Genomic DNA, 15,016 nt, shown 5'->3' on the forward strand with positions numbered 1-15,016 from the left:
GTGTAAATGAGCTATTTCAAACGTTTCACTAACGAACATCAGATGTATGGCTGCATTATCAGTCTGTCAACAAACATCATTTGCACGTCTTTTAAAGGCATTTAAATAAAAACACTCCAGCGATTGCACACAATAAATATAGAAGAATATTTTAAAGAGCCGCATTGAATGCAAATGACCTGTTTCAAAGGTTTTTAACGAACATGAGATGTAAGGCTGCATTATCAGTCTGTCAACAAAGAATTCATTTGCACGTCTTTTAAAGGTAATCAAATAAAAACATTCCAGCGATTGCACACAATAAATATAGAAGAATATTTTAAAGAGCTGCATTGAGTGCAAATGAGCTGTTTGCACTGCTCAGTTCTTCGTCTGCATCATCAAAGACATCATTTGCACGTCTTTTAAAGGTATTTAAATACAAAAACTGCAGCGATTTAACACAATAATAGTATAGTAATATATTACAAAGGTTAAATGCTTGCTTATTTCTGCTTTTCGGCTCAACCGCACGGCAACGCGAAGCGGCTTTGAAGCAGGCGCTCATCACATATTCTAGTATGGCAAGCCGTTTTGACCTAAAATCCAAACACGATCCTCTATGGCAAGCTGTTTTAGCCTAAAATATACTAAGCATTTCTAGTAGTACTGCCATTTTTACTAGCAACAATTCAATTACAGAGCTCTAAGTGTTCTGGGCTGGCCCTTTTGCCCGAAGGCCGCCCAATTTGGCTCTCCAAGCCAACATTTAAAGTTTGTCATCGAACTTTAGCTTCTAGTTATATGTTATTATTCTTATGGTACACGAATTTACAAACGCTACTCCTCCTAGGGCTTGAATGCCACAAGCCCCAAACTTGGCAGATACCTGGGTCCTGCTCTAAAGTTAGTTGCTATATCTTTTTAGACTGATCAGACGTACAGTTGATTTATTATTAATTTTTGAATATGACACATTTCCCAATGAATTACATGGGCTGAGAAAAAATGCGCCCTCTAACAGTAATACTTCTCGACTGAAGAGGCGGGACTCAAACCTCTCACTTACAGTCACTCTGAAATCGGTGGAAATACAAATAAATATCGCCTTAAAAATTTAATTATTACAGCGATTTAACTCTAAATACCCATTAGAACATATCAACAGTTAAATTCAGTGGTTTTATAGTTCTTGTAAAAGAAAAGCTCGCACCCTTCAGCGCTTATACAAGCCGTCAGCACTAGGCTACTCTCTCTGTGCATGTGCTCACAAACAACATAAATTGCACGAATTAGAACGCCTTTAAAATAAATATATTTCAGCGATTTGTTTGTAAATACTCATTAGAACACATCAACAAATCAGCCTTTTGTGATCTGTTTTATTTCAAAGTTAAAGCACTGTCTTCAGCAAATGTGTTACACAGACGAGCTTTCACGGCTCGGAGCTAACTTGTCTGAGAATAATACATGACTGAACGTCTTTTAAAAGCATTTAAATAAAAACACTCCAGCGATCCAACACAATAAATATACAAGAATATTTTAAAGAACTACATTAGCTGCAAATGAGCTATTCAATAGGTTTCACTAACGATCATGTTACCGAGCTGTGACCTATACTTTCACTTTGACTTCGGTGGAAAATGCATATAAATAACGCCTTTAAAATTACAATATTCCAGCCATTTAATTGTAAATACCCATTAGAACACATCAAGACCTGAATTCAGCTGTTTGAGTGAATTTATTGAAACCCCTAAGCATTTCCTTCACCGCGTACAGATTGCTTTCAACGAGTTTACATGGAGACGAACGACATAATTTGCACGAATTAGAACGCCTTTAAAATTACAATATTGCAGCGATTTAATTCAGTCCACCCATTAGAAAATATCAACAGCTAAATGCAGTTGTTTGTGAGCATTTTGTTTTCATACAGAGAGCGCTGCGTTCAGCTGTGTGTTAGACATGAGCTCCGAGATGTCCGACTGACAATTATACATGACTGCACGTCTTTTAAAGGCATTTAAATACAAACACTCCAGCGATTGCACACAATAAATATAGAAGAATATTTTAAAGACCTACATTGGGTGCAAATGACTTTTTTCATAGGCTTAACTGGGTCATTCCAGAATTGGAGGACATTTCATGTCCCCCCTATGAAATTTCAAATAATCTATGTATAATATACAAAAAAAATAGTCACTGTGTAAAAAACACTTGTCCTGAAACTAAATATATATAGACTTGAAGATTTTTTTTCTCCTAAATATTATTAATAATAAAAAAAAGTCTCTAGTACCCACTTAAATGCCATTTTTCTCTTGTCCCACCTTCTAGATGACCAAACTGAATGTTAAATATAACTGTTAAAATACATTTTAAATATCCTTTTTTTGTATGATTTTGTTTATATATGCCTCTTTTAATTGTTAAAGCATTTTTTAAATTGATATAAATATTTTAAATAATTGAAATGTTGCAAAAAAGTTATGTCCCCAACATAGTGCAACCCTGTTACCAAAATATTTAGACTGGCAGAAGAAGAAGAAAAAAACAGCGATTGACATGATACACAGGGAATTACATCACTAAGCAGTTTGCTGCCAGAATGGGTAGAACAAAGGTATATTCTCTCTTCGATTTTTCATGTTATTATATAATTTTTACTCTTTATTGAATGTGTCACTCTAACAAATGCAACCCTGTTACACTTATTATCAGAATAAGACAAATTAATTTGAAGGTTTTCTTCTTCTTTTTTACATAAGTAAGTTTGTCCTAAATATGACAGTTAGAGCTAGCTAAACAGCTAGTTTCTATTCATGAGAAAAAGCTAACATTAGCATTAATTTGCAACCCTGTTACTCGCAACCCTGTTACCATAATTATAGTAACAGGGTTGAATCTCCTTCAGTCCACTCATAAGGGACGATCTATCATCAATAGTTAAATGTTATTTAACAATGTGCCTGTGTTTCCTGAGCATTTGTCACATTGTTGACCTGATCTTTTATCAAAAGTAATCTATCTATCAATCCCTGTAGCTTTTTGCAACCCTGTTACTTAAATTTCAACCCTGTTACCGTATATTTTTTATTAAAATAATAATAAATTACCTTTTTTAGCTCACAGGGGCTTGAGCTATTGTCCTTACTGTAGTTTGAAGGATTATATGCATTATGCATTTTAGCAAATACTTGAAAATATATACTTTTTTCAGGTTCCCGAGTATTGGTAACAGGGTTGCATCGAGCACCAAAAAAATAAAATAGAGAGTATTATAAAAAATGTGCCTTTGATACCTGAGCTGGACGAATCAAATTATTTAATGGTATATTGGCTGTTTTTATGAAATACATAATAAAAAATAGTAAAATAAAGGGCCAATTTTTCAAAATTATGGATGCCTAAATGTCCTCCAATTCTGCAATGACCCAACTAACATGCACTGCTCAGTCTTCGTCTGCATCATCAAACACATCATTTGCACGTCTTTTAAAGGTATTTAAATACAAACACTCCAGCGATTAAACACAATAATAGTAGAGTAATATAATACACATCTTAAATGCTTGCTTATTTCTGCTTTTAGGCTCAACCGCACAGCAACGCGTCGTGGGTTTCAAGCATGCGCTGCAAACTTGTTGTATGGCAAGCCGTTTTAACGTAAAATCCACACACGATCCTCTATGTTTTAGCCTAAAATATACTAAGCATTTCTTGTCGTACTGCCATTTTTACTAGCAACAATTCAATCAGAGAGCTCTAAGTGTTCTGGGCTGGCCCTTTTGCCCCAAGGCTGCCCAATTTGGCTCTCCAAGCCAACATTTAAAGTTTGTCATCGAACTTTAGCTTCTAGTTATGTTGGCTTGGAGAGCCAACATACTGTTATGCTATTTAAACTTATTATTATTATTATGTTGGCTTGGAGAGCCAACATACTGTTATGCTATTTAAACTTATTATTATTATTATGTTGGCTTGGAGAGCCAACATACTGTTATGCTATTTAAACTTATTATTATGTTGGCTTGGAGAGCCAACATACTGTTATGCTATTTAAACTTATTATTATTATTATTATGTTGGCTTGGAGAGCCAACATACAGATCTGGCCATTTAAAATGCGCGCGGGAAGTAAAGTGGTCTCGCGTGACGCCGGTGTATTCCAAGGGAACACGGAAAATACAATGACATAGGAAAGACATGATCAGTAGGGGGCAGTCATGTAACGCACTGGACTGGAGCGGCAGCAAACATCGCTCTAAGCCCGAATGACTCGTTTGTACGGTGACCTGGAGGGGACATCTTCTTCGGACATTATTCGTTTATATTCGTTAATTTTCCTATCATTTCGATCTCATATATATATATATATATATATATATATATATATATATATATATATATTCATCTTTTTTCTAATTAATAGATAACCTATAAAGTGTTTCATTGTCGAGTGAATCATTCACGTTCCATTTGTAAATCGTTTATGGTCACACACGGGCATTAATACAATCATAAAGGCAAAACTTTATTGGCATAATTGTCGTTTACAATATTTGCTAAATATATGGCAAATAGGATATACAGAACGTTATTTAGGTTAAGCGATTCACAATAAACAAAAAAGTAGATAGCTCTAAATCACTTTATTATTAATAGGCTACTATTATTTTAATATCTGGTTAGGGCTATTTATTTTTAACACCTGACAATTATGCCAATAAAATTTTTGATTGTATTTCTCCCCGTGTGTGACGATAAATTAGCATGTTTTCATTTACAAATGAAACTACGTGAATGATGCATTCCTCAGTAAAACAGTTTAGTAATTATATAGTCTAGTCTATTAATTAGACGAAACAAAATAAAATATGTTCAATTCAACCTTTAAACTACATTCCAGTAAAATTCAGTCATATAGCATATGTCAAGCATTTACAGTATCATTTACATGAACGTTAAGTAAAGAGAGCAAAATTAAGGGTGGGGGAAACGAATATAAACGAAACTAAAAATATATACAATAATAACTGGCTAATAGTAATATTATTACTAATAGTAATAATAATGATAATGATAATAATATTAATACCAACACGGAAAAAAATACTATCAGTTAATATAAGGAATGTAGGCCTATTTCACTGTGTGACAATAAATTATTTCCAAATGAAACTACGTGAATAATTCACTCTTCAATGATTTGTATATTAATTGCAATTTGCAATTGTGTTAAGTGCACTTTTGGGAAAGGCACGTGAAACAATAACGAACGCTCACAAAATGAAAACGCTTTTAAGCACTAAAATTAATCGAAACGCAGCCCAGAATGTTATGTAAAGAGATCAAAATGAAGTTGAAAATAATGGATATAAACGAATAATACGGAAAAAAAGAGGATCAGTTAATGGACAAGACTGTGTGTGATGCATGAAATGTTTCTTGTAGGGCTTTTTAATTGGAAATACATGTAATATTTATTCATGATACACTTGTGAATGCTGTCTAAATCGCGCACAGACAGCATTGGCATATACAGCAACGCCTATATAATTATGTAATATTGTATTAATTTCTATAACAATTAATATAATAATTTCTTAACTCAAAATGAAATATTAATAAACCTATCTCTGATAATCCCGGGCTACTATGCTCACTCAGGTTTATTTATGCATTAAACTCGTGTTTATGCATTTTTATCAGTATTATCAGTATTATTTTATGTTTTTGATAACAGCAGATTCTGAACAACAACGTTAAAAAAGCTTATTTATTCAAGTGATCATTAATGTACATTTTATTTTCATTTTACAGTTTTGCCAATGCTTAGACATTTTTAAACAACTTTATACATCGTTACATTCCAGTATGTCCACCCTGATGTTTCACCACAGCCGGAAGAACTTTAAACAGTCTGTTTATGTACTTGTTGCATGCCACTGCTGTAAGTTCCTCAAACCAGAATTTATTTATGGCATCAATTAAGTCAGACTTTGTAGTTGGTTTTGCTACTTTTCGAATATAATCTTTCAGAGCATGCCACACCATTTCAATGGGATTCATGTCGGGGGATTCGGCGGGAGTCTTCACCCAGTTTACACCCTGTTCAGCAATGAGTCTGCCTGCAGCAGTGTGCTTCGGGTCATTGTCCTGGAAAAAACGGTGATGTGCTCCGAAGTTTTCCCTAATGTATGGGGCAGCAGTTTCTGTTACAATAGCATTTTCAAAGAAAGACCGGTCCATTATGCCTTCGAAGATTGCAATCGGTCCCGGACCCAGTCTGGATATTGCTCCCCAAACATGAACTTTTAGCGGGTGCTTTGGCTTTGGTTTAGACACGTGTCTCCCACTTCTACGAAATGACATGGTGGCAAAGCGGTCCAAAGCCACTGTTGTTTCATCAGTGAAAATTACATCGTGAAATGACTCCTTCTCAGCAATCCATTTTTGGGCTTGTTGGAGACGTAACTCTTTATTTTTGTCTCTGATCATGGGACAATGTTGAGTTTTCCCATACTTCCACCCAAGCTTTTGCCTTATCCTCCGAATGGATCGCTCGCTTATTTCCACTCCGCTGTCACGCCATAGCTGTTTTTTCACGGAACATGACACCAGTTCATCATTCTGATGAGTGATATTCTCTATGGATAGGACAATGTCTCTAAAATCAAGGGCAAAACAGAAAATAGTTAAACATTTGACAGTTTATGCATAACCACCACTTAGCATTAACCGGTATTTAGGCCAGTGTTTGTGTTCGCGTCATGCAGTGGGTAACTTACTCCGTTATTTTGCGAGGATTACGTTTGTGTGATGATCTTTCTTTGTAGTGTCTCCGGATAGTGCTCAATGTAGCGTGTACACCAATGGATTTCAGATGTCGGGATATTTCTTGAGTAGAACTTCCAGCAGACCTCATCACCCTGATGTCTTGGGAATGCAGCTTGCTGATTTTGGTCATTTTGAGATGACTTTACAGATGGATGGACTGTATATATTCGTACAGTGTGTCAGGGGTGTGGACACTAATGTTTTGTGATAAGAGGGTGTATCATAGGTGGAGCGTGTGAGGAAAGCTTTCCCCTTTTCCCTGGCATGCATTTGAATGCTGAATCCGCAATTAAACCGAATGCTACACAGTTGGACCCCCCCAAAAACAGTCTCAATAAAATGTTGATTACAAGGCAAAACAGGCAGCATTCACCCCCCATCCCCATTCGGCTATTCATAAACATTTCGCTCTTTATACTGCCGCTGATCGCCTCATTAACTGCTACTTTTAAAATAACTGAAAAAAACAAATAGTTCCCACTTCCCTTTGTGTCGAAATTGACACGGCTCATGGCTAGTGTTTGCATATTTCTTTCTATTGTGCAACCAGATTAGTGTTATATACTGTGCTGATAGTTCTGATCATTTTTATTTTTTTTTTATCGGACAATGCAACCTGAACTTTAAATTCAAAGTAGCCTAAAATAGCTGGATCTGCCAGTCTCAACTCCCGTTTACTCCACCGCCATCTAACAGCATTTTCACACCAGTGATACTAAATATTCTTGCAAACTGTCTAAACTTCAATATACAGTACATGAAGACACTAGAGGTTTTGCGATGTACACTGCATGAAAAAAGTGGTTTTCGTCATTTAACGACACTGTGAATTGTCGCAGAAGTTTCAGGTTAATGGCTGTTCACAGGAATGCGCAGTTAGCACAGATAATTGTAGGGAACTGCCAAAAATTGATGTGGAAGGCTTAGCACCTGACACCCCCCATGATTCATGTCACCTTGGCCTCGGTGTAGCTTTTATATGTAAATGATTACTGGAGCTATACAAATGCAAACCAGGGGAAGGGGGGTGGCTTGAGACTCACTGATCTAGAGCTGGCTAACTGTAGCCTTCTTTGACTCAACTACACATAACACCGCGACATGCAATAAAATTATATTTTTCATGTGAAACAGTTTTTTAAACAGATATCATTTAATATTTTTAAAGTGTATATTAACATTTGTGTGTACACATTTTGTTCTATATTTTGTTCTTGAACTATATTTTCTCTATTTTCATCTATCTATCTATCTATCTATCTATCTATCTATCTATCTATCTATCTATCTATCTATCTATCTATCTATCTATCTATCTATCTATATACGCGCACGCACGCACACAGATGAAAATATATAGAAAATATAGTTGTTGGTATATCGATATTTTCAAGACAAATATAACAACAACTACATTTTCTTTTCATTAATGAAAGCCAAGTCAGGCCAAGCAAATTACAGAACAAAATATATTTTTATTGTATACAATTTACAAATAGTAAAGCAAATGATCACTTAACAAATATTAGAACATTTTAGACCTCAACCACTGTACATAGTGGCATGACTATAGTCACTTTTTCTGTTGTTGTACTTAATTGCACCGTGGATGTATTTGACACACATCGTCCAGCAATGCGCTCAACAGGGAGAAATGATGCACTGTATTGTTATCGCCATTGCAAGCAGCGAATAAAATCTAAACAGTGACGTAAAAATGAAAGCAGCAAGCAAATTACAAGAAAGCAGAACGTCTTCATCTATATGTTTTGGATTCCGCGCTTTGATTCAGGACCTAGTCTGTGATTGGACAAATCGTCGACGTCACGTTCATGAACTCGTCCGTGATTGGACAAATCGACCACGTCACGTTCATGCCGCCCATGCCGTTTTACGGTCTTTTAAATCGGCTGCAAGTGAGCAACTGATAAAATAGACCTATTAACAAATTGTCACTGTGTGCATTTGTATTAACTGTGCGAGAAAGAAATGGAGGCCACAGCATTTTATTCAAAAAGGAGCGCTCCCACTTGTAGTAGCAAGCGAAAGGTATGTAGTCTATAATGTATTTTGGCCTAACGCTGCCTTAAATTTTTTGGTACATTCAGATGTTTGTTGTGTGCTAACCATCATACATATTGTCTCAATAGCATTCTGGCAAGGAGAACAAGCAGAGTCCACAGACCAAAAATAAAACAGGGACTACCCGGCTTGTAAAAAAGAAATCGGTGGGTATTTGATAAGTTATTTTTATGTAAGCAGCCCCATGTGCAGCAGCCTCATATACCTATCTGCGGTGTGAACATCATATTCAAAACTAATTTTAATGCTACCATCTACAGGCTGTTCTAATTGAACGTAGATGTCCTGCTGCAGTCACTGTTTCCAAGGAACAGATGTCTGAATTCACAAGAAGGCTTCTGAATTTAGAGGCACGGATTGGTTTGTTGGAGGCGCGTTTCAGTGAGAAAACTCATCCTTCGACAGCGGATCAATCCACATCCACAGACATTTCTGCCAATGTTCCTTCAACGTCGGCGGATACTCCAATGGACTGCCAACAGCCTTTTGAGATGTGGTCATCTCCTCAGTCTGCTCGCGAAGACCATTCGCTGTCAGCGCACCTGGTTGATGCTGATTTCGGTGTTCCTGCTGCAGCCTCTACACCACTGACTGTCCGGACGCTCAACCTACAAACCAGCCCAGATCATTCGTTAGCGGGCTCAACATCAGAAGGATTAACCAACAACCCAGTGGTGACGAATCCGATGCTCCATAATGAAAATTCGCCGAATCAAGATTATTCACGGGTTTCTCCTTCCATCATGACATCATTCCATTTGAGATTGCCTGAAACACCAACAAACACCTCCCATTCTCATCACCATCATCGTATTCGCCGGTCTCTCATGCAGGGAGTAATCCTTCCAGATGTACATTTAAATCATGTTTCAGTAGAGACCGAGAATAAACTGTATCTGGAATCAACAGGACCAGACGGGAAACCAAGGGCAGATCGTTTCGCTGTTCTTTTGTTTAAAAGGTTAATTCCCCTCAACCTTTATCAGAACTGGGCAGATTCTGTTAACTTTGACAGCTCCAGGGGGAAAAATGCACTACCCAACAACCTTCGTCAAGCACTTTCAGATGCTGTTGGTCGGAGATTCAACCCCGCAGTTCGTGACTGGAAGCTGATAAGAGACAGACTTAACGAACTTCTCCGAAATAGAAGAACAACTTTTCCACTTTTTTAAAAAGTAAAAAGTAAAAAAATATATATGTTTAAAAACTTGCAGAACTCACTGGAGCACTTGTGATACTGAACAATTGTATCCATTGTCAGTCACATAATAAAAGCCTTATTGTTTTGAAAAATGATCCTTCTGTTTATTTGTTGACATTATTTTTAATATTAGGATTATAATACTAGGGTATAGTACTTACATTGACATTAGGCCAAATCTAAATGGTTCCCTTTCCTTTTATGTATTAAAAAAAAAAAAAACTTCATTGGGCAGCGCGACATCATAATGTACAGCACAAAATGAAATAAAAGGAAATACTACTACTACTCACAATAATACATCAAATAATTTTTTTACACTCTAAACTATAGTTTATATTTCTCCTCTTGCACAAATCAATAAAATCAAGTGTATCTAAAATTGTATAAATGGTATGAAAAAGACGAGCTACCTCTCAAACATGTAAATCTTCATTTGCTGTGGCTTTAAAATATTGAATTTTATAATGTATTTTGTAATTTTGTACTTGCTATTTATTGTTATTTTTAAATTAATTATTTTGATTGCTCAGTGTTTGCGCGCCCTGTAATAAATTGTTTAGTCGGCGTATAACACAGCATGTGATGGAGTGCCTCGTCTTATTAGTTTTTGTTAATAAATGCTATATAAGTTAGTTTTATTTTATTTTTGTTATGCTGTTTAATTAAAAATAACAAATCCATCTTTTAAGAATTTGTTTTAATCTTAAAATTGATAGGTGTAGCCAATATGTAAGCAAAACCAAGATCATGAATTCAAAAGTAAAAGTGAAAAGCATCCTAGACATTACAATAGCGGAAATCCCGTTCACAAAATTAAAATAACTAGGCCTACTAACAAATATGCACAAAAGGGGGTTGAATGTTAAATACGTTTCCATAAAACAATACATTATGATAACAGACAAACTATTTATCAACAATGAGCTTTGATTAAGCCCATGTTGAAGAAACAAATAAATAAATAAAAATGAAACTAAAGCGCGACCAACTGAGAGCGTTATGCCGCGTTCCAGGCAACCCGTTACCCGTGTTTTTCCAAACTTCTACCAGTGAAAGTGCACTGGAACGGCAGTTAAAACCGTGAATTCCCACCCGTGAACTCGTACTAGATCGACGCACTCCCAGTTCCCAGTTCTGACATGACTTAGCCCAAGAAACAACAATAAAGGGGTGCGGTGTTTATGCAAGTGGCACACGGTGGAAAAATAGAGTAATATTTAGGACAATTTAACGTTGCAATCAAATTATTAATACTATAAAAATAATAAATTCTTGGCGTGACTTGCTTGGAACGCTACAAAGTTCTTTGAAGACGTGATTTACGAGCTCAAAAACCTGCCTGGAGCGCAGCATTTGTGTATCCTGTCACAAAATATGGCGAAAAATCCTACACAAGGGGAATAGTGTGATTAAGGTGTGTACATGTCTTCCATAATGCGACTAAAATAGGAATACTCCACCTGTCTTAATTCGATTTGTGTTTACTCAAAATATGACTTTAGTCGGATTAAATTAATTAAAATATATCATTTTACATGGTTACTTCTTAATCAGAGTATTTAATCGCGTTAAAATCGGAATATTGTTGTCCATGTAAACGTACTTACTGTCGAGTATAAAACTTTTTTCGCAGTACATCCATTATATTTCCATGTTACACTTTTAAGACGTATAGCCCTGCATTTTAATCCGTCAAAGATCAAATGCGGGCTAAAATTATGTTTTAACATTCAGTGGTGATTAAAAAAAAACTTGCAGCGCTGGTGGAAACACGGTCCTGTCAGCAGCATTGAGCGCACGTTCAGCACAGCTTGGAAGGGTTCCTTGTTTAAAGCTTGCCACAAAACACTGGAACAAGTAAATACCTTGACTGTCAAACAGTAAGGAGATATTTTAATTATTTATTTAGAAACTACTGTTTTCTGAGTCAGTGATGATGCAGTTAACAGTCCTCCTCAAATCCTCGTTTTTTTTCGTTAAGTAGTAATTTAAGTCTTTCTACATATTTATTTATCATGTCTGACAAAAAATAGTGGTTACATATTTTCCACTGAAAAAAATGTAACTGATCGAGCTTGATCCTTCATGTCCTAAAAATGTGTTTTGCACTCTCCGCACAAACGATTGGCACCTAATAGCACACATTTATATCTCTTAGTATTTAAATCTTTTGTTTTACATCTATGGATTTTATTTTAGCCAATTCGTGATTTGAGAAGGCAAATTGAAAAACAGAGTAGGTAAACTCACTGTCTGCCGCTTGGTCTTTAAGAAACAAAAAGCTTACGTTTAACGAACAAAAATGCTCCAAACTTTTTTTTTCTAAATTACCTTAATAAAAAAGAAACGAAATTATAAATACTTTGCCGTTACATACAGAATGAAATACAGACGTAAATACTGTCCAAATATCCCTCTTTGTGCAGGGTTTGGCTACAGAATGTTGTTCCTTGCGCCACCTGGTGGATATTGTATGAAGTGCAACCACGTTGTAAAAAAATCTAAAAAAGCCGCTGCGGCATGACGCGTGGCCTCGCGTGCCGAATTGCAGGCTGCCGCGTGAAAATAGACGCATTTTTAATGGCCAGATCTGTACATGTGTGTACCTGGTATTCATCACGTTGTGGGGACCAAATGTCCCCACAAGGATAGGAATACCAGTAGATTTTGACCTTGTGGGGACATTTCTCAGGTCCCCATGAGGAAACAGGCTTATAAATCATGCACAATGAGTTTTTTTGAGTAATTAAAAGTGTGCACAATCTCCTGTGAGGGCTAGGTTTAGGTGTAGGGTAGGTGTAGGGCGATAGAAAGTACGGTTTGTACAGTATAAAAACCATTACGCCTATGGAATGTCCCCATAAAACATGTAAACCCAACATGTGTGTGTGTGTGTGTGTGTGTGTGTGTGTGTGTGTGTGTGTGTGTGTGTGTGTGTGTTCTGCTCCAGTGCCATGGAGCCAGACGAACTGTCCATTGCTTTTGTGAGTAGAAGATTAATAGATGTGTGCTTGTTTTATCTCGGTGAACAGCGGACAGGAGTGTGAATAGAGAAACAAATTCAACCATGATTTCATAGGCAAAGGTGCAGAAATCCCTACAGTAAAGATTCGAATGTTATTAGCTTGACAAACACAGAAAAAAGTTATATCATACAGTTAAAAAAGTTAGATTTTCTTATTTGTTCGCTTTGTCTGTATGGAATTGTTTGAAACATCCAAAATTATCCAAAACACATCATGTTTGTGCAGTGTTTAGATGTTATGAGACAGATTGATTGCAAATACACAAAAGATCTGGTGAAAACAACAATGGATTATATTGTTGCTCAGTGGCTTCATTCACAGCTCTGCAGAAAGGACTCGCAGAGACACAAATGAATTTCCAGTTCATGCTGGTTTATTCTGGTTTGGTGCTGCCAGCACTGTTTTAAAGACACAGCATCAAAGCATCAAATAAACAGTATTATTCAACTTTCAAACACAATGCATTTCATATTCATCAAGCTTGAATTTTATGAAGGTAGAGATATTCCTATATATACAGTTGAGGTTAAAAGTTTACATACACCTTGCAGAATCTACCAAAATAAGAGAGATCATACAAAATGCATGCTAGTTTTTATTTAGTACTGACCTGAATAACATATTTCACATAAAAAAAATGTTTACATATAGTCCACAAGAGAAAATAATAGTTGAATTTATAAAAATGGCCCAGTTCAAAAGTTTACATACACTTGATTCTGTGTTGTTACCTGAATGATCCACAGCTGTTTTTTGTTTGTTTGTTTTGTTTTGTTTTGTTTTGTTTTGTTTTGTTTAGTGATAGTTGTTTATGAGTCCCGTGTTTGTCCTGAACAGTTAAACTGCCTGCTGTTCTTCAGAAAAATCCTTCAGGTCCCACAGATTCTTTGGATTTTCAGCATTTTTGTGTATTTGAACCCTTTTCAACAATGACTGTATGATTTTGAGATCCATCTTTTCACACTGAGGACAACTGAGGGACTCATATGCAACTAATACAGAAGGTTCAAATGCTTACTGATGCTTCATAAGAAAAAGTATGCATTAAGGCGTGTAAACTTTTGAACAGAATGAGGATCTGTTCATTTTTCTTATTTGGCGTAAATATTATTTTTTTCTTCATTTTTTTTTTTTTTTTTTTTTTTCCTCCAGAAGAAAAATAAGTTAAATTTACCCTGATCTTCAAATTCAAAAAGTTTTCACCCCTTGGGTCTTAATACATTGTTTTTCTTTCTATACACAAAATCGCTGAAAAAACAAAGAATTTGTGGGACCTGAATAATTTTTTTTTGATGGACGGCAGGCAGTTTAACTGTTCAGGGCAAACAAGGGACTTATGATCAACTATCACTAAACAAACAAACAAACAAAAAACCCCGAACAGGGTTATTTTTATAAATTGAACTATTATTTTCTCTACATGTCTTTTATGTAAAATATCCTATTCAGATCAGTACCACAGACTTCCCACTGAGGTGCCTTGATACAGCACTCTGGGAACAGCCTATTCGTTCAGAAATTTCTTTCTGTGTCTTACCCTCTTGCTTGAGGGTGTCAATGATGGCCTTCTGGACAGCAGTCAGGTCGGCAGTCTTACCCATGATTGCGTTTTTGAGTAATGAACCAGGCTGGGAGTTTTTAAAAGCCTCAGGAATCTTTTGCAGGTGTTTAGAGTCAATTAGTTGATTCAGATGATTAGGTTAATAGCTCGTTTAGAGAACCTTTTCATGATATGCTAATTTTTTGAGATAGGAATTTTGGGTTTTCATGAGCTGTATGCCAAAATCATCAATATTAAAACAATAAAAGGCTTGAACTACTTCAGTTGTGTGTAATGAATCTAAAATATATGAAATCTAATGTTTATCAGTACATT

The 15,016-nt window shown here is 35.9% G+C and overlaps 1 protein-coding gene and 1 long non-coding RNA gene across 2 annotated transcripts in view; both read left to right on the top strand.

Annotated features, from left to right (window-relative positions):
• crhr1 (corticotropin releasing hormone receptor 1) overlaps positions 1-15,016 on the top strand; it is a 283,958-nt gene that overhangs the window by 168,323 nt on the left and 100,619 nt on the right. The gene's annotated exons all lie outside the window — the stretch shown is intronic.
• On the top strand, positions 8,250-10,206 carry LOC141336558 (uncharacterized). Its single transcript, XR_012355715.1, has 2 exons — positions 8,250-9,056; positions 9,171-10,206. It is a non-coding gene; the product is annotated as an uncharacterized lncRNA (long non-coding RNA).

Source organism: Garra rufa, chromosome 1 (genome assembly GCF_049309525.1).
Source record: "Garra rufa chromosome 1, GarRuf1.0, whole genome shotgun sequence".
Taxonomy (NCBI): domain Eukaryota; kingdom Metazoa; phylum Chordata; class Actinopteri; order Cypriniformes; family Cyprinidae; genus Garra; species Garra rufa.